This window comes from Macaca fascicularis, chromosome 1 (genome assembly GCF_037993035.2).
Source record: "Macaca fascicularis isolate 582-1 chromosome 1, T2T-MFA8v1.1".
Lineage (NCBI taxonomy): Eukaryota > Metazoa > Chordata > Mammalia > Primates > Cercopithecidae > Macaca > Macaca fascicularis.
Genome location: NC_088375.1, coordinates 29,357,402 through 29,381,475, shown reverse-complemented (window position 1 = coordinate 29,381,475; position 24,074 = coordinate 29,357,402). Strand labels below are relative to the sequence as shown.

Genomic DNA, 24,074 nt, shown 5'->3' with positions numbered 1-24,074 from the left:
GCCCCCCAACCCAAAATTGTCAAAATGATTCTAAACCCAAGTACATTTTAAAATTTTCTATCATGACATTTTTAAAATAGTTGGACAATTAACTGTTGCTCTATTTATAAAGGATTAGGGAAAAAATGATGGCACAGCAATTGCCAAAAAGCTTTCTTTAAAATTACTACATAAGGGTGGCTGATACAGTTTGGCTCTGTGTCCCTTCCAAATCCCATGTTGAAATGTAATTCCCAGTGCTGGGGGAGGGACCTGGTGGGAGGTGACTGGATCTTAAGAGCAGATTTTCCCCTTGGTGTTCTCATGGCAGTGGGTCCTCACAGGATCCAATGGTTTAAAAGTGTGTGGCACTCCCCACTTCATTCTTTTCCTCCTGAAGACATGCTTGCTTTCCCTTTGCCCTTCTGCCATGATTGTAAATTTCCTGAGACCTTCCAGCCATGCTTTCTGTACAGCCTGTGGAACCATGAGCCAATTAAACCTCTTTTCTTTATAAATTACTCAGTCTCAGGTAGTTCTTTATAGCAATGTGAGAACAGACTAACACAGTGGCTATCCCTGGGGCTGCGGCCAGATTTCCTACAGTTAATTTTATAATCCATATTTCAGACTTGGACCTGCCTAACATTAAAGCATACATTATAACCAACATTATGAATTCAGAGTCACAGAAAAGATGCTAGGGAGTTTTTTGGTTAAATAATTCCCTTTAAAAGCGGGGAGGGGTTGGTCTTACACAAAATAACAACAAACCCAGAGCCAGAAGGAAAACTGCTTTATTATTATTACTATTATTATTTCTTTTTTCTTTCTTTTCACATGTTTGCGGCAGGAAAACAAGGTGGCTCAGCTCATGGCAGTCCTGATGATGATCCCTGAGGGCTGATCTTGGCCTCCAGCCTTGGCTGAGGAGAAAAGGGGTAGCTTATTATTAATGATCAAAAATAGACATGTGATCTACCTCAGCATAGGGAAACTTGGATAGGTGACTTGGCAAACCATGGATGATATTTAGAAAGCTATTGTCTGGTTAACTTTTAAAAATAATCATTTTGCTTATTTATACTTTATGAGTAAAATACAAAGGGAAACTGTCTCCTGGAAATCAATCATGAAATTAAAATGCAACTTCAAGTGTACTGATGAGATAGAATAATTGCATGAAACTCCAAGAGATATTTAAAGACAATGATATTGACTGGTAAGGTTGAAAGTAATCAAACATCCTTTCCTTTCATTTCATTTCTCCATTTTATTTTTGGCACAAATTTTCATTGCTCGTATTATTTCCCCTTCTATTGTCTTAAAATCAATGTCAACAGGCCAAACTCTTGCTAACCAATCTATAATAATAAACAGCCCAGAAAAGAGAAGCAAATCTATAAAAATGAGGAAATTAAATATTCTCTTTTCTATAAGGCAACCAAAAGAGTATACAAATATTATTTTACTAAGAGTATACAAATATTATTTTACTAAATAATATTATTTATTTATGATGTTCTTGGAAGACAAAAAGGAGGCAGAGATTATTTCCCCTGTTTTGCTGCCTAGGAAATGAAGCCAGTATTGAAAAGGTGACTTGGTAAAGGTCATTAAGCAAGCAAAGCACTTCTGAGATTCCCATGCCCTGGGAAAGCTGAAGCAAAGCGCTTCTGAGATTCCCATGCCCTGGGAAAGCTGAAACACTCTCTTGCTTTCACTTTCCTTGTTTTCTTTTTTTCTCTTGTCTTTTCCTCTCATTCAAAAGAAAACTTTAAAAAATTAGAATCAATTCAACAATATTTAGTGTGTGTTTGTTCTACACAAAGTATCATGCAGGACAGTCCTTGATTTAAAGGAGTAGTTAAAAATCACTATTCTAGCCTGAATCCTCACAGCTGCTCAGCCACTCACTTGTTTACCATTTGCCATGCATATTTATCTGCTAAGATAACTGTTCCAAAACTCCTTTTTCTTAAAGCTCCCAACTTCAACACTGCTCCTTTGACTCTTGACTTTGCTGGTCTTTCTTTTCTTTTGTTTTTTTTTAGATGAAGTCTTGCTCCGTCTCTCAGGCTGGAGTGCAACGGTGCAATCTCAGCTTACTGCAACCTCTGCCTGCCAGGTTCAAGCGATTCTCCTGCCTCAGCCTCCCAAGTAGCTTACAGGCACCTGCCACCATGTAGGATTATAGGCGCCTGCCACCATGCCCAGCTAATTTTGTATTTTTAGTAGAGTTGGGGTTTTGCCATGTTGGCCAGGCTGATCTGGAACTCCTGACTTCAGTTGATACACACTCCTCAGCCTCCCAAAGTGCTAGGATTACAGGCGTGAGCCACCATGCCTGGCCACGTTTATCATTTCTTTCTGGTGAGAACATTCAAAATCCTCTCTTCTAGCTTTTTTGAAATATACAATATTGTTAACCATTGTCACCCTACTGTGACTAGAACACCAGAACTTCTTCTAACAGTCGCTTTGTACTTTTTGACCAATTGCTTCCTATGCCCCCATTCCCTTTCCCCTCCACAGCCTCTAGTAACAACTATTCTATTCTCTACTTCTGTGAGATAAACTTTTTTAGATTCCATGCATGATTGAAATCATGTTTGTCTTTCTGTGTCTTGCTTATTCCACTTAGCATAGTGTCCTCCAGGTTCGTCCGTGTTGCCACCGTTCCACTACTGGGTATCTATCCAAATGAAATGAAATCAGTATGTGGGGGAGACATCTGTGCTCCCATGTTTATTGCAGCATTATTCACAACAGCGTATAGAAGCAGCCTAAGTGTCCATTGACAGATGAATGGATAAAGAAAATGTGGTGCTTATATACAAAGAAATACTACTCGGCCTGTGAGGAGAAGAGCTCCAGTTCCTTCAGAACCCTCCTGAGGGGGCACCATGGCAGCTTCAGGAGGACCTGGGGCACCATCCCGGGGAAGAAACAGCTTCTGTCTGTGGGCACAGCTGCTGAGGAGGAAACTTTGGTGTGGATTCTCTGGGGCATTTTTCCTACCTCATCCATACATGTTGCTGTAATGACATGATTTCATGAATTTTTAAGGCTGAAGAGCATTCCATTGTGTATATATATTGCATTTTCTTTATCCCTTCCTCTCTTCATGGACAGAATCTTGCCTCAAGAATATGAGAATGTTGTGGAGTCCTGATAAGTAAGCGACAATAAAGAAGGGGCCTCAGGTGGGGAAGGGCCCCAGGTGGAGAACAATGAACAACTGTTCTGAGAGATGACCTCTGCATGCAGCCCCCTCTAGCACAACCCTATAAAACTTCCCTCCAGCCCTTGCCTTTTTGCAGGCAGCCCCTTCTCTGCTGTGCTGCCTGTTGCAATCTTGCAATGTATTTTCATATTTTCTCTAATAAATCTGCCTTTCTTTACCTACAACTATCTTGGTAAATTCCTTTACCACCTGCAACACCAGCCCGGCCCCAGATAGTCACATCTGTGATGTTTTGGTGGCCCGTACAGGGACTGTTCGGGGACCTCTTCCTCTACTCTCTCCCTTTCCTGTCCTCCAACTCCAACCTCTTGGTGACAGCATCCAAGCACAGAGACAGCTGAAGGTCCCCAGCCGGGGCCACTCCTCAGCAGACCAGAAGGTCCCTGTGAAAAGATGTCTGACCACCACTGCCTGATGAGGTGAGAGCTCAGAGTTTGCTTTCCTTTCCTGTCTTCCAGCAGACGAACTCCAGCATCCCTCTGGCAACTGATCACAACTGGCCAGGCCCACACCTTGGTGTAGCCTGAAGGCCAGAGGGTGAACAACTTTGGCTGCCTTGCCCAGAAGGGAGGAAGACCCTCTCCTATCCTTTCTGGTTGAAAGTCCCCAATCCCTTTGTGTGGCACAATTGGCACACAGGTTTTGGGGAACTCAGACGCCCTCTTTCTCACTCTAAATTCTCCCATGAAGACAGCCAGACATCCTGCTCTGGATGCTCCCAAATCAGGTGATCTCAAGCGGCCTCAGAGCAGTGAGTGTCCCCATTCCTGTCCCTTCTCCAGGGCTGGCAGCACTCTGTCTCTCTCTTTACCCTTTTTCCTCATACTTGGGCTGATCACCCAACTTAAGGCGCCAGCACTGAAAGGTCCATTCTAATGGGGGTGGAACGCCCCTTTAGAAAGTGCACTTGTATCCCTTTGTGATGTGAGCAGAACCCTTTTCCTCAGCAGGATGCCCCTAAAGAAAGTGTGGTTCATGTTCCCAGCAGACATTACCCCCCAGCAGCTCATCATTTTCTAGTCCCAACATGGGACAAACCCCATCTATTTCTTCAGACTCACCTCTGGGCTACATCCTAAAACATTAAGACAAATTTAACTCTCAGATTCTCAAAAAGAAACATCTAATTTTCCTTTTTTTTTTTTTTCCAGTTTCATCTTTTTAATAAGCTCTGTGAAGGACATCCTAAGCAGTATATAAGACAAACAACATTTTTTTCTTCTGGTATTAAAAAAAAAAAGACATTTGCAAACATTTTAAAGCAACTCTTCTATATAGTCAGTTTGGTGATCTGAATTAAAGAAAATCCCTAGATAATCATGTTCTTGATGCAGATTTCTTATAGGTACATTTGGAAATTGCTTCCTAACCACAATAAATACTGTGTACAGGTTTTTAAAATGTCCCTGGATACACATTAATTTTCAAAAACCAGTCTGGTCAAATGCCAGGACCAGTTATTGCTAGATCCAATAATCCAGAGAGCTCAAACTAAAAAACTGGTAAAAAGAAAAATACTCAGACCCTGCAAATGTTTTATAATTTGGCTTCAAATGGGAGGAAAAAATTTAAACAAAGATGGAGCTGTCTAAAAGGTCTTTAACTAGCTACCTTGGGAGCTCAATTTAAAAACAAGAGGTTGATATACTATAAAATAAAATGTTTCCATGCAGCTCGAAAAACCTTTATAAATACAGCCTTTTGGAAGGATGATCCTGGATCAGAAGAGCTATTCCTTGTGTATATTATGTGCACATGTATCATTTCAGTTGTCATAACTGCCTCTGTAATTCCTTCTGAGTAGCATTCATAACTACCCTGGTTTCTGACATTATAGTAGCTGGACTGTCCATATCCATATCTATATCCTCCAGGTCAACTGTCACACCTGCCACTCCCATAGTCCTGGTTCCCACCACTTCTAGAGTAGCTGCGACCATGCCCATGGGTCCCAAAAGCACCTCCTCTGGTTCCCCAGCAGACTTGCCTGCATGATCCACGCGGATCTGGTGACCATCCAGGGACTCTCTGTTCATGGCTCTCATGGCATCTGAGGCATGCTCTGGGTTGGTGATGGTGACGAAACCAAAACCCTGGACCGCTGAGTTTCCTTGACAACCACCACAGAGATAGGCCTGAAGGTGCTGAAGTGGCCTTCCAGCACCTGCTCATCAGTGTTAAAGTTGAACCCTTCTTCAGTGGACATGGCAGCGAGTTCAAGTCTTGGAAATTAAAACTTAAAAAAGTCGAACAGACAGTGAGCTCAGAGGTGCAGAGAAAACAGGGCACATCTAATTTTCTTGTGTAATACATTAATAGCATGGCCCCTATGCAGGAAATTCTCAAATTAGCCTCCTCAGTCTTTTATAACTGAGAGCAGAATAAAAAGGACAGAGCTAAGGGGAAAGAAAAACACAGAAAACACAAGGACAAAAGGCAGGCTCAACTGCTGGCTGCTTTATGAGCCCCCAGCCCTGTCTAGGTTGCCCTCAGAATATCCTCCAGGTAACTGCCATCAGTACAGAAGGCCAGGCCACTGAAAGGCAAACTGTCCCAATGGGACAAATGGGGAAAAGCCTTACACAGTTTGCCCCCTCAGCCACAAGCTTGGCCATGGAAATGGGACTGCTTGAAGGGCCCCCAGGACAGAATCCCATCCGACACCCCTGATGGCCCTCTGCTGGGGTGGGGGTCTCCGCTCCAGCTGGCTTCCAACTCAAACATCATTACCAACAAAACAAAGCCAAGGGCAACTCCGCAGGCAGCAAATAAAATTATAAATTTCCCTTTTGAGTTCAAAAGCTGTCTGTCATGGAGGCGCCTCCTCTACCCCTTTCTGGAAATAACCTTTTGCTTACATGGTAAAAACCTAGAAAATTACTATCTGGATGTTAACAGCCTTTTAGATTGGGTCACTACTGGAACTGGGTAGACGGATAAAAGAAAAAGGTTAAATTGAAAGAAGGATGCAAAATAACAACATGGCTAGTCTTAGAAAATTATCTTGAGCAGTTAAAATCCTTCGCAAGCTTGAAAACGCTTTAAACTCCTTCTGGAAAAAACGGCAGTCACCTTGTGCTGTAGATCAGTGGCTAAAGCTTTGCCCTATCACAATGTGTTCAAGTCTTGTCTTTCAAAGTGAGTCCTTTGTGGTTTAATACTTGTGGTATTTTTGCTCTTTATTGATTCTTTTCCCCTCCATGAACAGCTTCTGATTTCCTGTCTTGAAATTTTCTTTTCTCTGAATTACCTTTGGGGCAATTCTAGATCTTGTAAATCACTGACCATCTCTTTGGAGACAGCTCATGTGTCTGTGTTGAAGTCTTCTTCTTGGTTAAGGCTTACCAATATCATGTTATAAATTACCTTTAGTAAAATATTCAAAAGCCAGAAATACTAGCCATTTGTCCTGACTGAAATCTGGCAATAAAAGATTTTTAAAAGATTGTTCTTTTAAAAGCTCTGTAGTTAGAAATCAACTTAAAGCTGATATTTGGTCTGCATGTATACAGATATTGGTTTTATAGAGAAAGCCCCTGCTTTCTCTCTAAAAACTTCTCAGTTGATGGAGTTTTGTCTTAATTCTCCATTTCTGTCTGTGTATTTATATGTGATTATATAAAAGAGTTCTAATTGGCTTAAAGAAAAATAAGCACTTAAACATATTGTCAGAAAAATAAAACTTTAATGCCTTTTAGGTCACGTGACATAATCTTTTAAAAAGACAGTTTAAAGATTATTGGTAAAGTAAAATAAAATATGTCATCAAAGTTCACACATTTAAACTAAATTAGGCAGTCGGATACTGCTTACTAGATGCTTTAAGGCCATAAACTGCTTCTATGACTTTTAATAATTGACTTGTTTTATAGCCATTAGATTCCAGATAAGGCCTGGGGACATATGAAGTTAGCCTGGTCCCCTGGTTAGTCTGGGAAGAGTCTGACATAATCTACAGCTTGTCCTGAGCTCTGCAATCTTATACATGGTTAAAATTACTCATCAGGACAGAGCACGGTGGCTCATGCTTGTAATCCCAGCACTTTGGGAGGCTGAGGCGGGTGGATCATGAGGTCAGGAGCTCGAGACCAGCCTGGCCAACACAGTGAAACTCTGTCTCTACGAAAAATACAAAAATTAGCTGAGCATGGTGGCGGGCACCTGTAATCCCAGCTACTTGTTGGTGGGGGGGATGCCGAGGCAGGAGAACTGCTTGAACCCAGGGGAGGCGGAGGTTGCAGTGAGCCGAGATCGCGCCATTGCACTCCAGCATGGACGACAGAGCTAGACTCCATCTCAAAAAAAAAAAAAAAAAAAAAAAAAAAAAATTACTCATGAGATTTTTCGCCAAAAATAACAGTTGCTAAGAGTTAACATTGTAACAGGTACTTGAGACTGCTGGAGAAACAGTTTACATGCAAAGTATAGAAGGAAAGTAGAATATGCTTTTGGTGGGAGGTTATAAGAAGGCATGAAAATATGGCTTTCGTTAAAGGGAATGTACTTTTGTCTTGCTCAGAGGGTTTTAAGGATTGGCCTAACCTACAGGAGTAATGAAATAAAGCTGAAGGTTTAAGCAAGTTAAAAAGTAAGTTGTGGAGGGCTGATCTTGTAAAAAGTTCTGTGGGTATTAAAACACTGGCTAAGACTTGAAGGGAAGTATTTAGTTTTCCCATGGGTTGAAAATTGAAATAAAAGCACATTAATGCGGGTCCAGAATCTGGGCCCATGTGTCTGAATAATAGTTTTCTTAGATAATTAATCTGCCGTTTAACAGAAAACGATAAAAGGTTATAAGAGGCTTATGGAAATCTTACCTTATGGTCAAGCTAATAAAGATTGGACAGATTTGTTTATAAGGTTTTATTAATAATTGGATTTAACATTAATAGAACACTAGTACAAAGATGTAATTTGGCTTTCTCTTTTAAACAAGATTTTCATGTGATATAAACAAAAATGAAAGAATTTTGTTTGCCTTTTAAATGAATGACAGAAAAAGGAGGGAAGAAAAAGGAGACAGATCCAGTCGTCCTCATGCTGTCTTTATTGCAGCCTGTTTTGAAAGTTGAGTCTCCCCTCTATCAGCGAGTAAAGATTTTTGCCTTTTAAAAATTTTGGACTTATATTTTGGCTAAATGACTTATAGTAACTTTGTACTAATCTCCTTCTCTAAGCAACTCTCCTCCAAATCCTGTTGGGTAATGGAAAAAGTGGCACCCTCTCCCTCCAAAAGAAAAATTCACATCCCTTTATACTATGTAAGGGCTCAATTACCATTTTCCCTCCATGCCCTGGTAATATCTAAATACCACACACCCCTTTGGGGCAAAAACATATTTTCCAAGATGGGTGCCTGCTTCATATTTACCCAACCTCTGAATTCATCTTTCCCTCTAATAGACCCATTTCTCCTGGGAAAGCTATCTAAATCTTTAACAAATAACTTCAACCTAGATAGTCTTATTTCAGGGGTTTAAAATAGCCCATACTTATTCAGACAAGCCCTAGCAAGAAAGCTAACTGAGTAATCTCTTGATGGAACAACTTCTACAATATGTAAATAACCTCCTCATTTGCTTCCCTTCCACAGAACTCACACAGAAACACACAGCATAAACCACAAACTCCTAAAAAAAGGAAAATAACTCCCTACAACTTAAAGTATAATAATAATAAATAAATAAATAAATAAATAAAGGAAAATAACTTTTGTCTAATTCAAAGGTTAATTGTTATATGTAAAACAAGATAAAATGGAACCAGGAAATAAGAGAAACATAAAGAAAGTTATAAAGGTAAAGAGTTGTTTTTGGTAATGAAGGTTATGAAGGTTTTACATGAGAAAGGATTTGAATGGTAAATTCTTGTCCTAAAGTAAAATGACTGCTTGTTTAAGAAAGAGGGATGCTTAGGACAAGTCAGAAAGTCTGGGCACATCATAGATGGTCTGTGTAAATGAGAAAATTTGTGAAATTCATAAAAGGAACATTATATGTAATTAAGATATAATAGTCTCTCTAAAATTGGCTCCCTATGCTGTGTCTAATTAAATTCAAACACTTTTTCATCAAGTATAACTTCCAGGTTATCTAAATGGGCTTCCAATAAGGAAAAACAGTCACACTACAAAGGGTTTTTCTTTGCCTTTTTGGTAACTGGTTCAAGAAACAAAATTTTATCTTCTAGAATTCAGTAGTTTCACCTTCAAATGGTGCTATGAACAGGATATTGGACTCTCCTCAATGATGTCTGCTACCTTTAGGAGTCTCCCATTCAGCTGAAGGCCAGTTTTGCCTAGACATGCTCCCCCTCTCCAATGAATGCTCTCCTCCAGCATGATCCAATATCCTAGGTCCTACAACCCAGGACAATGGCTCACAAGGTCTCCTGACAGACCAACAACCATAGGTTGGGTCAACTCCACGCCCCTGGTCAGCAGGAAGCAGTTGGAAGATGAGACCTCTACCCCAATGCCAAAGCTTTGTCATTGCTGTTCTGTCATAGGGGGAACGTGGATTCCTGATAAGTAAGCAAAAATGAGGAAGGGGCCTCAGGTGGGGAGGGGCTCCAGGTGGGGAAGAAGAATAAATAATTGTTCTGAGAGATGACCTCATTCCACACAATGACCTTGTTCTGCACATAACCCTGTCCAGTACAACCCTATAAAACTTTCCTTCTGCCCCTGCCTCTTTGCAGACAGCCCCTTCTCTGCTGTGCTGCCCATTGTAATCTTACAATGTATTTTCATACTTTCTTTAACAAACCTGCCTTTCTTTACCTATAGCTGTCTTGGTAAATTCCTCTACTACCTGTGACAACAGCCGCAGACAGTCGCATCTGTGAGAAACATATCTTCAGTGGTCCAGAAGATATGCTGCCTGCCCCAAGCAGTGGGTCAAAACCATCTGGTCACATAACAGAGTACACACTGGGGAGCAATTCACTGGAGCTTCTGCCGAAGACCTGGTAGGGGATTTTCCAAGTGAGAGGTCAGAGAAGGAGGTCTCATCTGTGGTCAACGTGGACTCAAAAGCAAGTGAAAATCTTTCTGTCGAGGACATACTGAAGCAGCTTCCTTGTTACAGGGCATTGGAGAAGGTACCATGGAAGACCAAGGCAGCTTCAAGAACATGGAATACAATTCTCCTCTGGACATCATTTATGAAGGTAGCTATAAGGATGAAGACTATTCAGCTGCTCCTGAAAGATCTCAGCATAACATCTGGCAAATCAATGGATAAGGAAGAAGATGGTTCCCATATGTCAATTTCACATAATCTTTGGTTCCCATATGTCAACTTCATGGAATCTTGAGTGGATTCTGGAGAATTTCAGCAGCGATGAGGATGATGCTTCAGCTTCCCGTGAGGATCATGTGCACAATGACCTCGTTCTGCACATTTTAAAGATCTGAAAAGAAGATGCTGGCAATATATCATCAACTTCAGGGGAAAGTAAGTGGATTCTGAAGAGGATAAGTGGTGAGGAGGACTCTCCAGCTCCCTGACCACCTTCACATCACCAGTACACTCTTCAGCGGGAACCTCTACACCAAGGTCCCTAAGCAGACATCAGAGTGAGAGACAGAGATGGAGCTCCTTACAGCTAGAAAGTTATTTCTCATCCTGATAACTCTCATTGCATCATATGGGTCCCATCAGTACAGATATATCCAAATGGGCCACTCTTGTTACATAGACTAAATTTCTCATTACCTTGAGACTCTAATTATAGATGTTTTCTTCCTTGCCATCTACTGTAAAAGAGTCAATCAACAGTGGGTTCCAGGGTCTCAGTGAACTTGTGGTCAGCCTTATTCATAGGATCAGAGTTCACCTATAGAACAGAAAACTGCTTTTAGTTTAGTGACTGTCCTAAATAAGTGGAGTACACTATCTGAGCTTTGCCATTTTTGTCTTTTTCATTCTTCTATCCATCCTAGTTATCCTGGGAATCTCTCTGTTCACTAAACTCATTCCTGTTGTACATACTGTCAAAACTGTCCAACATGAATGACATCTTGTGCTGATGAGGATGAGAAGACATCCTCACACTCCAAAGCTGTTGGAAAGAACCTACGTAAAGGACCAGTGAAACCATTTATCTGCTTTGTTGCTGTTTCATTAATTCACTATGAGACTATGTGCTTGGGCACCATGCTCTCTGCCTGAGCCCAGGGCACCAAGAGAGGAGCTAAGAGGCCATCTGTGGGTCGGCCCAGGCCACTCAGAACGATGGTGATGGTGACACTTGGCTGGAATGCTCCTTGCCCCTGGCCGCGAGGCCAGCAGCTGGGATTATTGACACCTCTGCCTCCCAGCACAGGCCCCAGGCAAGGACCAGTGGACTCCAGAGCACTCACTGCCCAGGGGCCACAGATGGTTGATCCAGCAGGGGCACCTCTTGGCCGGGTCCCTGGTGCCCCCTCGTATGAACCAGCCTGGGGAACTAAGAGCTCCACAGCTGTGGGTATAATACAGTGCCCAGGTCCGGGATTTGGGGTGGGGTAGTGGTGTTCAGGACAGGAGACTGGGGCAAGTTGCCTGTGGACTTGTGAAAGTGAAAAGAAGTCAAGGGAAATGTTTATCTCTGTCCTTGTCCTAATGCTAGCAGTATACGCCACAGGCTAAGGATTCCTTTTAAAGCCCACAGTATTCCCCCACCTAAGTCCCAGTATAACCATCATTTCCATGAGTGCACATGCAACAGCTGCTATGCCAAGCTCCATGATTGTATTCGATCTTCACAAACTACTACTGCCATAAGGCAGTAGTTAGTGGCATTTCCCATTTTACCTCCAAGGAATCTGAGGCTGGGGGATAAATAACTTGCCCATGGTGAGTGGAGAAGCTAGGACTGGAATCGGCATCTGCTTTTCTCTAGAGCCTGGGGTGTTTGCCCTTAAGTTGCTCTCCTGCCTTCTCTGTGGTGGGTACTTTCTAGTTACTGTTTGTGCTTTACCAAGAGGAGTTGGCCCTGTTGCCTTCCTCACCTCTTCTTCCCTTCCTTACTTTGGTGACTTCCTATGGCCAAGAAGAGGGTCTGCAAGACTGTCTCTGTAATCCATGTAAAATGACTGGAATCTTTTGGAGAAATTGTGAAGTAGACTTGGGAACACACTAAAGAAGCCTATGTTGGGAGCTTGGGGAAAAACAGTACCCGGAGACAAGTACTCCAATGGAAGCTCTGCCTTCACTGTGAGAACATACCAGGGCTATGTATGGAGGGAGACATGTGGAGCAGAACTAAGTCACCCCAGCCAACCTCCAGACCTGGGAGGCACCAGCTGATAGCCAGCTTTTCCCCAGTCTCATGAGTGAGCCCAGCTGAGACCTGAAGAGCTGCCCAGGCTGAATCACCAACCTATAGATTTGTGAGCTGAAAGGAGAAATGATGAAGAAAATGTTCTTAGAATTCACTTCTGGCAGACTCTTGTCAGCTTTGCTTTCATTTGTTAGTGAAATGCTTGACATCTTTCCTTTACTTTATAAACATTATGTGCACATTATTCAGAATTCTAATAGAAAGTAATTTCCCATTAATGCAGGCTGTAAAATGCCATTTTACTTGAAACTATGCCTCAGGAACAAACAGTACAGGACACCTTTACACTTGCAAATTCCACTCACAAATCAAGGAAGTCCAGTGTCGAGTGAGACAGGGACTTAAAGCTACTGTCAAGGGAAATTTAGAAGAGCAGCCTAGGACAGGCATAGGCAAATGGCAGACAGTGGCACACAGCAGAGTTTGCAGCAGTGGAGAATCCAATTATAGGACACTGAATTTTTTTTAAAGCCAACTTTTGCGTATCTGTGATCTCTGGCTGACCAGCACCCTTCTAAGAACTTCATCTGCCTAGACACTGAGATACTGGCCAACAAGGGGACAGAAGCACTGACATGCATGGCCTGGATAAGGAAGCCAAAGAATTCACTGTTCTATCAGTGTTTTTCCTTCTAGGTTGAATATATACAGTGGACTTTCTTTGTGACCATTTGCTGACCACACAATGTCTGCAATCATGAATTTTGGAAATAAATAATTCCCAATGCTCTTAAACAAATACACTATGATCTGTGAACTTTAAAAACTGACTTAAAGTCGCAGTAGTTATTTTAGAGAAGGTCATGAATATCATTATGGACCTAGTCCAGCAGTCCAGTAAACAGAAATAACATGACAGATTTTTAGCAGAAATAAGTAGTACCTGATTCAAGTTACAAAATAATTTCAAGAAGCCCCGAAAGAGCGTTTTCCCTTTCCAAAAAATAAAAGTGGATTTAGTAGAAGAAATGCAATGATTAAGAAACTTTAGAACCTATTAACAGCAACGTTAGTGAGAAGGTGAAATTGTGTGTTATTAATAACTGTTACCCTGAAGAAAAAGAAAAAAAGAAAATAGAATACAAAAAAAATTTTTTAAGAGAAAAAAGTTTTAAAAATTTCAAAAAGAAATTGTATGTTAGTTATATCAATAACAAATTTAAAAAGACAATTACAAATTCTGAAAAAACAAATCTGTGCAATAAAACAAGGGCTAAGTATAAAGTTAATTACGATGAGCATTACTTTGAGAATACAAGAGATTATAAACATTAAAAAACAATACATGGCCAGGCATGGTGGCTCACACATGTAATCCCAGCACTTTGGAGGCCAAGGTGGCAGGGTCACTTGAGTGCAGGAGGTCGAGGCTGCAGTGAGTTGTGATCGCACCACTGCACTCAACCTGGGCAACAGAGAGAAACCCCGTCTCAAGAAAATTTTTTAAAAATTGTATTTATTTTAAAAAATGATACCCTAAAATATTACCTTGGAACTTCCCAGGTGTGATTTTTATTCATTGTGGTCAATCACATGTATGTCTTGGATCTATGGAGAAAGAATTTTACACAATCTTAATAGCAAAAATTCTATTAAATCAACATAGAAACAAAGTATGGACAACTTAATTACAATTACAGAGAACCATTTAAACTCTATGAAAATTAGCTGTTTAAAAATAACGTTAGAGTTGGCTAGGTGTGGTGGTTCATGCCTGTAATCCCAGCACTTTGGGAGACCGAGGCAGGTGGATCACCTGAGGTAAAGAGTTTGAGACCAGCCTGGCCAACATAGCAAAACCTCATCTCTATTAAAAAGTACAAAAATTAGCAGCGAGTGGTGGCATGCACCTGTAGTCCCAGCTACTTGGGAGGCTGAGGCAGGAGAATCACTTGAACCCAGGATGTGAAAGTTGCAGTGAGCTGAGATCACGCCACTGCACTTCAGCCAGGATGAGAGAGCGAGACTCCATCTCAAAAAAAAAAAAAAAAGAAGTTAGAGTTGACAGAATTTGGGGGTAGGATGTATAAGGAACATGTAAGGATTCCAATTGTTATGGGACCTTGTGAATATTAAGTACATAGATACATAGTAAACATGATAGATCCAGAAATACAGCTTGAGAAAGCACTTTAAAAGTTACAAACATAACCACTAGACAAACTGAAAATAATAATGAGATAATAAGAGTTGGGCAGCAGAGACAAGTAGAATGATTTTGTAATGAACCCAAAATTTGATTTTTTTGAAATTGTGAGTCCTGAAGGAAAAGTTTTAAGTGTGTTTTTAGAATTTTGCAGGAAAATACCAAAACTATTATACACAGAAACAAAAACTGGAAATCTATAGCTGAGTAGGTGTGCTGTATCGCCTGTGCTGGGCTCCTCAGAGCAGTACAGGGGAGCAAATCAATTTACATGTAGAAAAGACAGGATGAAGAAATTCTGGCACTGATGTTATTGTGCAGCACTGCCTATCAAGCATGGAGAAGTCTTTTAAGAAGGCTGCCTGCATCCTCTGTGGCCACCTAAAGCTGCTGCCCATGTTTCTCAGGGGGAGACCAGGGATGATCGGCCCTGATTTGTACAGCCTTCCCAATTGGCTAAGAGAGAAACAGAAGCTCTGCTATTCTCCCCTTCACATGGAATCCCCCCTGCTTCACAGTTCCTACATTGAGTGGGATAAACTGGGCACCTAGGCCTAAAGGTTATCATCCTTATAATGCTCAACCACATTGTTTGGGTTTCATTGGTACAGATACCTCCAAATGGGTCACTCTTCCATTACACAGGGTCAATGGCTAGTTACTTTGGGCCTCTATTTTTAGCTATTTTTCTGCGTGTCATCTACTGTAAAACAGTCAATGAGCAGGAGCCTCTGGGGACTCACTGGATTGTTTTCAGTCCCATTCAGATGATCAGGGAATTCCTTGGTGGCTGGTGACTGTTCTGAGATGGAGTGTGCTGCCTGTACTTCATCATTATGGTCCTTTTTGTATTCATCCCGACTATTCTGAGAATTTCCCTGTTTACCAAACCCTTTCTTGCTATACATGTGAGCCATGACTCATAAGTAAATGTTAAAGCATGTTCATTTATAAAAGAAAAGGAAAGAAGGCCAGCTGCGGTGGCTCACATCTATAATGCCAGCCCTTTGGGAGGCCGAGGGGGGTGGATCATGAGATCAAGAGATGGAGACCATCCTAGCCAACATGGTGAAACCCCGTCTCTACTAAAAATACAAAAAATTAGCTGGGCGTGGTGGCAGGCGCCTGTAGTCCCAGCTACTCGGGAGGCTGAGGCAGAAGAATTGATTGAACCTGGGAGGCCGAGGTTGCAGTGAGCCAAGATCACGCCACTGCACTCCAGCCTGGTGACAGAGTGAGACTCGGTCTCAAAAAAAAAAAGAAAGAAAGAAAGAAAGAAAAGATGTAAACATCACAGAGTGTAGGCACACAAACCTAGATGGTATAGCCTACTACACACCTAGGCTATACGGCATAGCCTATTGCTCCTAGGCTACAAGCCTGTCTAGCATGTTACTGTATTGAATACTGCAGGCAATTATAAATAATAAGTATTTGTTTAGATACACATAGGAAAGGCACAATAAAAATATGTATAAAAGGTTTAAAGATGATACACTTGTATAGGGCACTTCCTGAATGAAGCTGGCAGGACCGGAAGTTGCTCTGGGCAAGTCAGTGAGTGAGTGGTGAGTGAACTGGAAGACCTAGGACATTACTGTACACCACTGTATACTTGATAAACACTGTACACTTAGGTTACACTAAATATATTTCTAAAAACTTTTTCTTCAATAAATTAACCTTAGCTTACTGTAATTTTTTACTCTATAAACTTTTAAACTTTTTGACTGATAACACTTAGCTTAAAACACAAATACATTGTATAGCTGTATAAAAACTTTTTCTATTTTCACTCTATAAGCTTTTACTATTTTTACTTTTTTTTTGTTTTTTGTGTTTTTCTTTTTTTTTTGAGACAGAGTCTTACTCTGCCACCCAGGCTGGAGGGCAGCACAATCAGGGCCCAATGCAGCCTCAACCTCCCAGGATCAAGCAATCCTCCTACCTCAGCCTCCTGAGTAGCTGGAACTACAGGTGTGTGCCACATGCCTGGCTACTTTTTACATTTTTTGTAGAAATGGGGTCTCACCGTGTTCCCCTGGCTAGTCTCAAACTCCTGGGCTCAAGCAATCCACTCGCCTTGGCCTCCCAAAGTACTGGGATTACAGGCATGAGCCACCACACCTGGACCATTTTTTACTATTTTTAAATTTTATATATTTTTACTGTCTAAACTTTTTTGTTAAAAATTAAGGCACAGCCACGCCCATTAATCTAGGTCTACACAGGGTCAGGATCACCAATATTGCTGTTTCCCTCCACATCTTGTCCCACTGGAAGGTCTTCAGGAACAATAACACACACTGTTTTAACACACACTAATTTAACAATGTTTTCTTCTGGAATGCTTCCCGAAGGACCTGCCTGAGGCTGTTTTACAGTTAACTTTTCGTATAAGTATATTTTGTATATACTCTAAAATAATGATATATAGTATAACAAATACATAAACTGGTAAGAGTCATTTATGATCAATTATCACAGACTGTACATAATTGTGTATGCTACACTTTTATAAGATTGGCAGGGCGGGTTTGTTCACACCAACATCACCACAAACTCTTGAGTAATCCATGGCACTACAACAGCAACAACATCGCTAGGTGGAATTTTTCAGATGATAATCTTACATATATGCAGTCCTTTGTTGCCTGAAACGTCGTTCTGTGGCACATGGCTGTAGTTGCTTACTCTTGTTTTTCTGTGCAAGCTTGTAAGTTTTTAGAGGACAGTAAAGGTGGTTTGCCATTTTTGTATCCCCAGACTTTAACAGAACACCTGTCACACATATCTGATGGACAAATTGATTCTCTTTGATATAGCACCCAAGATTAACAAACTATAGAAATGATCCCTGAAAGTACAGTCTTCACTCAAGATTAATATTACCATCTTCAGCAAGAAATTACAGTTGTATTTTACCTTGAGCGACTAAAGCCTCTTGAATTAAGTGAGATCATAACAAGACATTATGCTTGATGGATTCTACCTATGTGAAGCTTTAAGAAAAAACTGCCTAATCTTTTTTTTTTTTTAAGACAGAGTCTCCCTCTGTCACCCAGGTGCAGTGTCACGATTTTGGCTCACTCACTGCAACCTCCACCTCCTGGGTTGAAGCAATTCTCCTGCCTCAGCCTCCTGAGTAGCTGGGACTACAGGTGTGTGCCACCAGGCTGGGCTAATTTTTTTTTGTATTTTTAGTAGAAACGGGGTTTCACCATGTTAGCCAGGCTGGTCTGGAACTCCTGACCTCGGGCAATCTGCACACCTCGGCCTCCCAAAGTGCTGAGATTACAGGTGTGAGCCACTGCGCCCAGCAGCCTAATCTCTATTATAAGGGAAAAGCATGTGATTCATTTAGAGAAAATATTTATCTAAATTTAAGCTTATTGCTCTGCAATATTTTCTAGTGTTCTCAGTTGTACCACTCTCTAACTTTGGACAAATCACATGTCATCTCAGAACCTTGAGGTCCAAATGATAAAATGAAGAAAATGACACTTGATATCAGAGAGGATTTGTGCAGAAACATATGCTAATCATGAAGCATAGTTCTTAAGAAAATAGGTGTGAAACCAAGAAAATAAATGGCAACCATTTTTAACTTTCAGAGAAGTAGTAAAATAAATTCATAACACAATTACAGCATATTATTATGCAGGTTCTTCTAATGTTGCCATCTTTGTGGAAGGTAATTTCTCCAAGATAAAATTCTTGCAACATGTCACTACATCAATAAACAAGAACAGTTAGAAGAGAAACAAAGCACCTCTCTGAGTCCATCTTATAATGTCACGTCTAAAGTTTCATGAGGAAGGCATCAGGGCATTTCCCACATTATTATATATATTAAAAATAATTAAACTATAGTTGAACTTATCCTTAAAAACTAAATTCCACTTGCTTTGTTACTCATTACTCTCCATTCTCTCTGTAGACTATACTCACATTGCAAAGGACATAACTGAGACTGCTGGCAAACTTTGATATGGATGCTTTGATAGAAAATAATATTGTATCAATGTTAAATTTTCTGAATTTGACAACTGAATTAGAGTTATGAAGAGAATGTTCTTGTTCTTGGTGATACCTACTGAAGTATTTAGGGGAAAAGAGGCATGACATCTATAACTAATTCTCAAATAATGCATGCTGGGGGGAGATACATATTTCAAAGAGAAGTAATAAAGCAAACTTAGTGAAATGTTAACAAACCACGTAAACTCTCTGGCACTCTGTTTCTTCATCTGCTTGGAGATAAAAAGAGGGCTGAACTATTTTGGTTTTATTCACACTTTCATGAAATCCATTTAGGAGTTGAGGTCAGCATTAGAAAAGTGTTATTAATGAATCTGGATAAAGGATTTAAAAGCATTTAAAATCAAAACTAAAATAAACTAATACCATATTTATATAACACCAAGGCACTCTAAGCATGAAAAGATAATGGTTAACTACATGATACCTGTATACTTCCTCTCCAAACTAATTGAGTTATATGCTTACAAGAGTCAATTTGCATTTGTACTCCAAAGTATTTATGTCTATTATACTTATAGAATCTATTTAAATATGTAAATAGATTTCTAATGAAATACAAATAGAAAGTTATTTTCTATAAAAACTAAGTTGATTAACATGAACAACAAATAAAAATTACTGTAGAACTAGGCATAGGTAAGGCAAATCTGTAAAACTTTGGAGAAAAAATTGTACAAAAATCTAGACTGACTGGGCATTCAAACTGCTTGAAAGGTGTCTTTAACTTCTTGTTCCACCTTGAAGAAAATGAAACTGGAAACTGTAAACAATGCAAATTGTAACAAAGACAAATTGTTCCAACAAGCAAACTCATGCTCAGATAAAAGGTCTTGGGCCTACTACCAAGACTGGTGAGTGAACATATAATTATACATTTGAGTCAAAATAAAATGACTAAAGTATATATTTGCCATTTTAAAATATGTACCACTATAACTGACTTTTTAAATTAACTGATCAATTGGTCCCAATTTTAGGGGAAGAGAGTGCCTCCACTATTGTTTTAATTGAAAAAGTACTATACATGGTAAAGATAATTCGAATGGTACAAAACACTACACATCAAGAAAGTTTCCCTTCTGTATTAGTCTTCTAGGGCTGCTATAATGAAATAATATGGACTAGGTGGCTTAATTACAGAAATTTATTTTCTCACAGTACTAGAGGCTAAAAGTCCAGGATCAAGGGGCCATCAGGCTTGGTTTACTGTGTGGCCTCTCTTTCTGGACTGCAAATGGCCATCTTCTGTGTTCTCATATGGCCTATTCTCTGTGCCCATGCACTCAGACACTAGCTCCATAGGATTAGGGTTTTGCCCTTCTGACTTCGTTTAACCTTAATTATTGTCCTAAAGGCCCTATCTCCAAATCTAGTCACACTGGAAGTTAGGACTTCAACATATGAATTTTGAGGGGATATAATTCAGTCCGTAATACTTTCCATGCCAGAATCACCGTCCTACTGATGTGTGTGTGTGTGATGCTCAAATGGAAGTAGAGTCTACACATTATTTTGCACCTTACTTTTCTCACCTTATAGCATCATACAGGTATTCCATGTGAGCACATATAGATCTATCTAGTTTATTTTAATGACTACATACTATTCTATTGAATGGCTACATTATGACTTATTTCAGCGATTTCCTATTGCTGAACAGTTAAGAGGTTTTTTTTCACTCTATTACAAAAATCCTGTAACAGATATTTTTATAGAATACTTTTATATACAACCTGTATACCCATGGGATAAATTTTAGAAGTAAAATTGTTAGATCAAAAAGAACTTCATATAAAGTTTTGATACATATAATTACCGTGAACTTTTAAAAAAAATGCACCAATTTTTATACTCCTACTAAGTGTTTAAGAATGCTTGTTCCGGCCGGGCGCGGTGGCTCAAGCCTGTAATCCCAGCACTTTGGTAGGCCGAGGCGGGCGGATCACGAGGTCAGGAGATCGAGACCATCCTGGCTAACACAATGAAACCCCGTCTCCACTAAAAATACAAAAAAATTAGCCGGGCGTGGTGGCGGCGCCTGTAGTCCCAGCTACTCGGGAGGCTGAGGCAGGAGAATGGCGGGAACCCGGGAGGCGGAGCTTGCAGTGAGCCGAGATCGCGCCACTGCACTCCAGCCTGGGCGACAGAGCGAGACTCCGCCTCAAAAAAAAAAAGAAAAAAGAATGCTTGTTCCTCCCACCCTGCTCTCATACTACACACACACACACCCCCCCAATACTGTAGTATCAATTTTTTTATTTTTGTCATTGAGCTGACACAAAGGACCAAACTGTCAAATCAGAGATTTTACTCAGTATCAAGCTTTACTAATAATTTCAAGAATACCAGTAATTCCCAGGTCCTTTCTTCTTGCTTTGGATGCATCCTGGCCCAGGACAGATGTGGTTTCTAAACCAAGAATATAGTCATCCCACTTACACAGAAGGAGCCAACTCAGTTACAAAACACTTCCATTTTACGCTAAGTTATATAACTTCCGCGGTATTTTCCAGTTAATCGTACCCCTGAAATCCACACTGATTCTGTTTTGTTTTGTGAGAGGGAGTCTCGATCTGTCTACCAGGCTGGAGTGCGGTGGCGCGCTCTCTGCTCACTGCAACCTCTGCCTCTCCGGTGCAAGCGAGTCTCCTGCTTCAGCCTCCTGAGCAGATGGGATTACAAGTGTATGCCCCCACACCCAGCCAATTTTTGTATTTTTGGTAGAGATGGGGTTGTACCATGTTGGCCAGGCTGGTAAGTCCTGACCTCAAGTGATCCGCCTGCCTCAGCTTCCCAAAGTGCTGGGATTACCAGATCGATTCTTAATGTGTTTACCATAAACAATTCCAGGACAATCCGGGACATCTTGATAGAGGAATTCCATAAATATGGACTCTTCAGCTAGCAAATACCACTGGTCTGTTTGCCAGGAGGTCTGTAATTACCATATTTATAAAAATTACACGCTCGCTTGCTTGCTCTCCTGAGAGTATTTCCCTACGAGAGGAGAGACTGGATTGAAGATCTTCTGCTCAACTCCTTTCTCAGTCACTGATAGAGGAAAAATGGTATTTCCTTGTTCACTTTTACATTTTAAGTAATGTTGAACATTTAGCAATTAAATATTGAAAGCTAGAAGGGAGATGAATCAAGAAGCAATTACCTTAGCAGACTGGAAAAGTAGGAATTCCAAGCAGGCCATGAAGCAACCTGATGCACACAGTGAAACCCTGCACAAGGCTCAGGAATTGGAAGCACCGGGTAAAGCTGAAGAGAGCATGATGTGAGCTAGAAATAAAGGGGGAATGGTAGAAAGTCTGTTTAAGAATGAATCAGATGCTCAGATTCCCTTTGTTATCCCATCAAAAGCCCAGAGATTTAGTCTTGGGAGAATAAGCAAAACGCTGATTCTCTAGCTCGGAGGACAGCAGGCACTCTTAAGGATGAAGGTGTCACGTTGCAAAAGGGGAAAAGAAAATTAGAGGACTAACATCTGAATAACTGAAGCTCACTAAAAAGAAAATGGAGGAAATAAGTAACTCAAGTTGCTTATTGAGTTACTTATTTAGAGTTCTGATTCTAAGCTCAGTGCTACTTATAATCTTTTAGGCTTACTGGTATATTTGATTCACGTTAACTGTAAAATGACATTTTCTAAGTTTCGCAAATATTGGGGATAGTCAAAGGGACTTTGTTCAGGTGATTAAAGGGTGGGACTTGCATTACCCCTCTCCTAAGTGACCATTCCAAAATGACTGGTGGGACTAAAGAATTATGGTTAAAAAACAAAGAAACCCAAAGAAAGGATTATCCATAAAAGCTATGCAATGACGTGCTGTTGGAGCTCACTGACCACACCTTAAGTTGTCTATGCACAAAAGACGAGGCTATAACTAGCTAAAGCTCCAACTGGCTAAGGCACCAAAGCCAGAAAATATCCTATAACATGCAAATATATAGACATAAAATCAACTGTAAGTGCTGGGCACAGCTGCTTGTGCCTGTAATTCCAACTACTTGGGAGGCAGAGGCAGGAAGATCACTTTAGACCAGGAGTTCACAGCTGCTGTGAGATATAATTGTGTCACCGCACTCCAGCCTGGGAGAAGAAGTGATAACTCGTCTCAAAAGAAAAAATCAGCTGTAAAAGGAAAAATGATGTCTGGGTTACCTGTGGAGTCTGGGGGTAGTCCCACTATCACGCCTAGACAGAGATATAAACCATGAGAGGTTTCTAAGTGGGCCGTTTCAGTCCAAGTCAGCAACTTGGCATAAACATAGGCAACTGAGTTTAGCATCAAGCTTTCAGAACCTTCAACTGACAACCCAACGGCTGTTTCTAAATCTCAGACCATTTAAATCAGAATCTAGGTAACACGTGGGCACCTACGCAGTTTTAAAAGCTTTCCAAGTGATTCAACTCCAAGTGAATCAGAGTTGAGCATCATTGCCTTAGTCATGGCATTTTTCAAATTCGTTAGTACAGTTTTACATTAAAAAAAAAATCAAAAGAAGAGCAACTTTTTGGTAAGAGGGTGTCTATTCTTTCCTTTCCTTTAGTGTCCTCAGATCTTTCCTCCTGCTGTTTTGTCTACTCTTGTTCTTGAACACCCCCTCTTATTTTTATATCTTTAGAAAGTGCCTGGCAAAGCATTTCAGACAGTTAAAATACTCTATCAACAAAGGACCCATAGACACTGTATTCATTTTAAAAGATGTGTAGTGAATATGATTCAATGAGTAAAATAATCCAGCTGGGGCGTGGGAGGAATGGATAATAAAACAAATAAGAGAACGGAAAAACAAAATTAGGACTTGTTTTTGGTAGCCAGCTACAGCGGGCTTCGAGATCTAAACATGATACCAAATTGGGCGGAGGGGGAGGGAGTGAGGGAGGAATGGGCAGAGTGGCGGAATGGCCTGGCAAGGGCGATTTCCCTGAAACCTGAAGGCTTTCAGGTTACAACTAAGGGATACCAGGAAAAGAACACCGAGCCCTCGTTCCGTATCTATCTAAACTAGCTGTGTAACTTTAAGTCAGTCTCCTCTCTGAACCAGATATTCCACCTATCTAAAGGGAGGAGCCTGGCCTAGGAACCCCTAACATCTCTTTCCAAGTGTAGCTAATTCTGTAAACAAGGGATCGAACAGATCTCCTTTCTTCAGAAAAGGCCCCAGACGAACCCGAAGCAGGTCCACCGGATCGCGACCGGAACCTGGAGAACCGGTGGTCGTTCCTCCCCTAAAGCACAGCATAACCTTGGAAAGCTGCACCTAAACTGCGTGTGGGTCCGGGCTCTTTTAGGCGAAGCGCGTTCGGCGGAATCGACT

The 24,074-nt window shown here is 40.8% G+C and overlaps 1 non-coding gene and 1 pseudogene across 1 annotated transcript; both read right to left on the bottom strand.

Moving 5' to 3' along the window:
* Positions 1-817: 817 nt before the first annotated feature.
* On the bottom strand, positions 818-923 carry LOC123571174 (small Cajal body-specific RNA 20). The gene has a single exon (XR_006695349.2).
* A 3,436-nt stretch (positions 924-4,359) lies between these two features.
* LOC102130382 (RNA-binding protein 3 pseudogene) lies at positions 4,360-24,057 on the bottom strand (annotated as a pseudogene).
* Between the last annotated feature and the right edge of the window lie 17 nt (positions 24,058-24,074).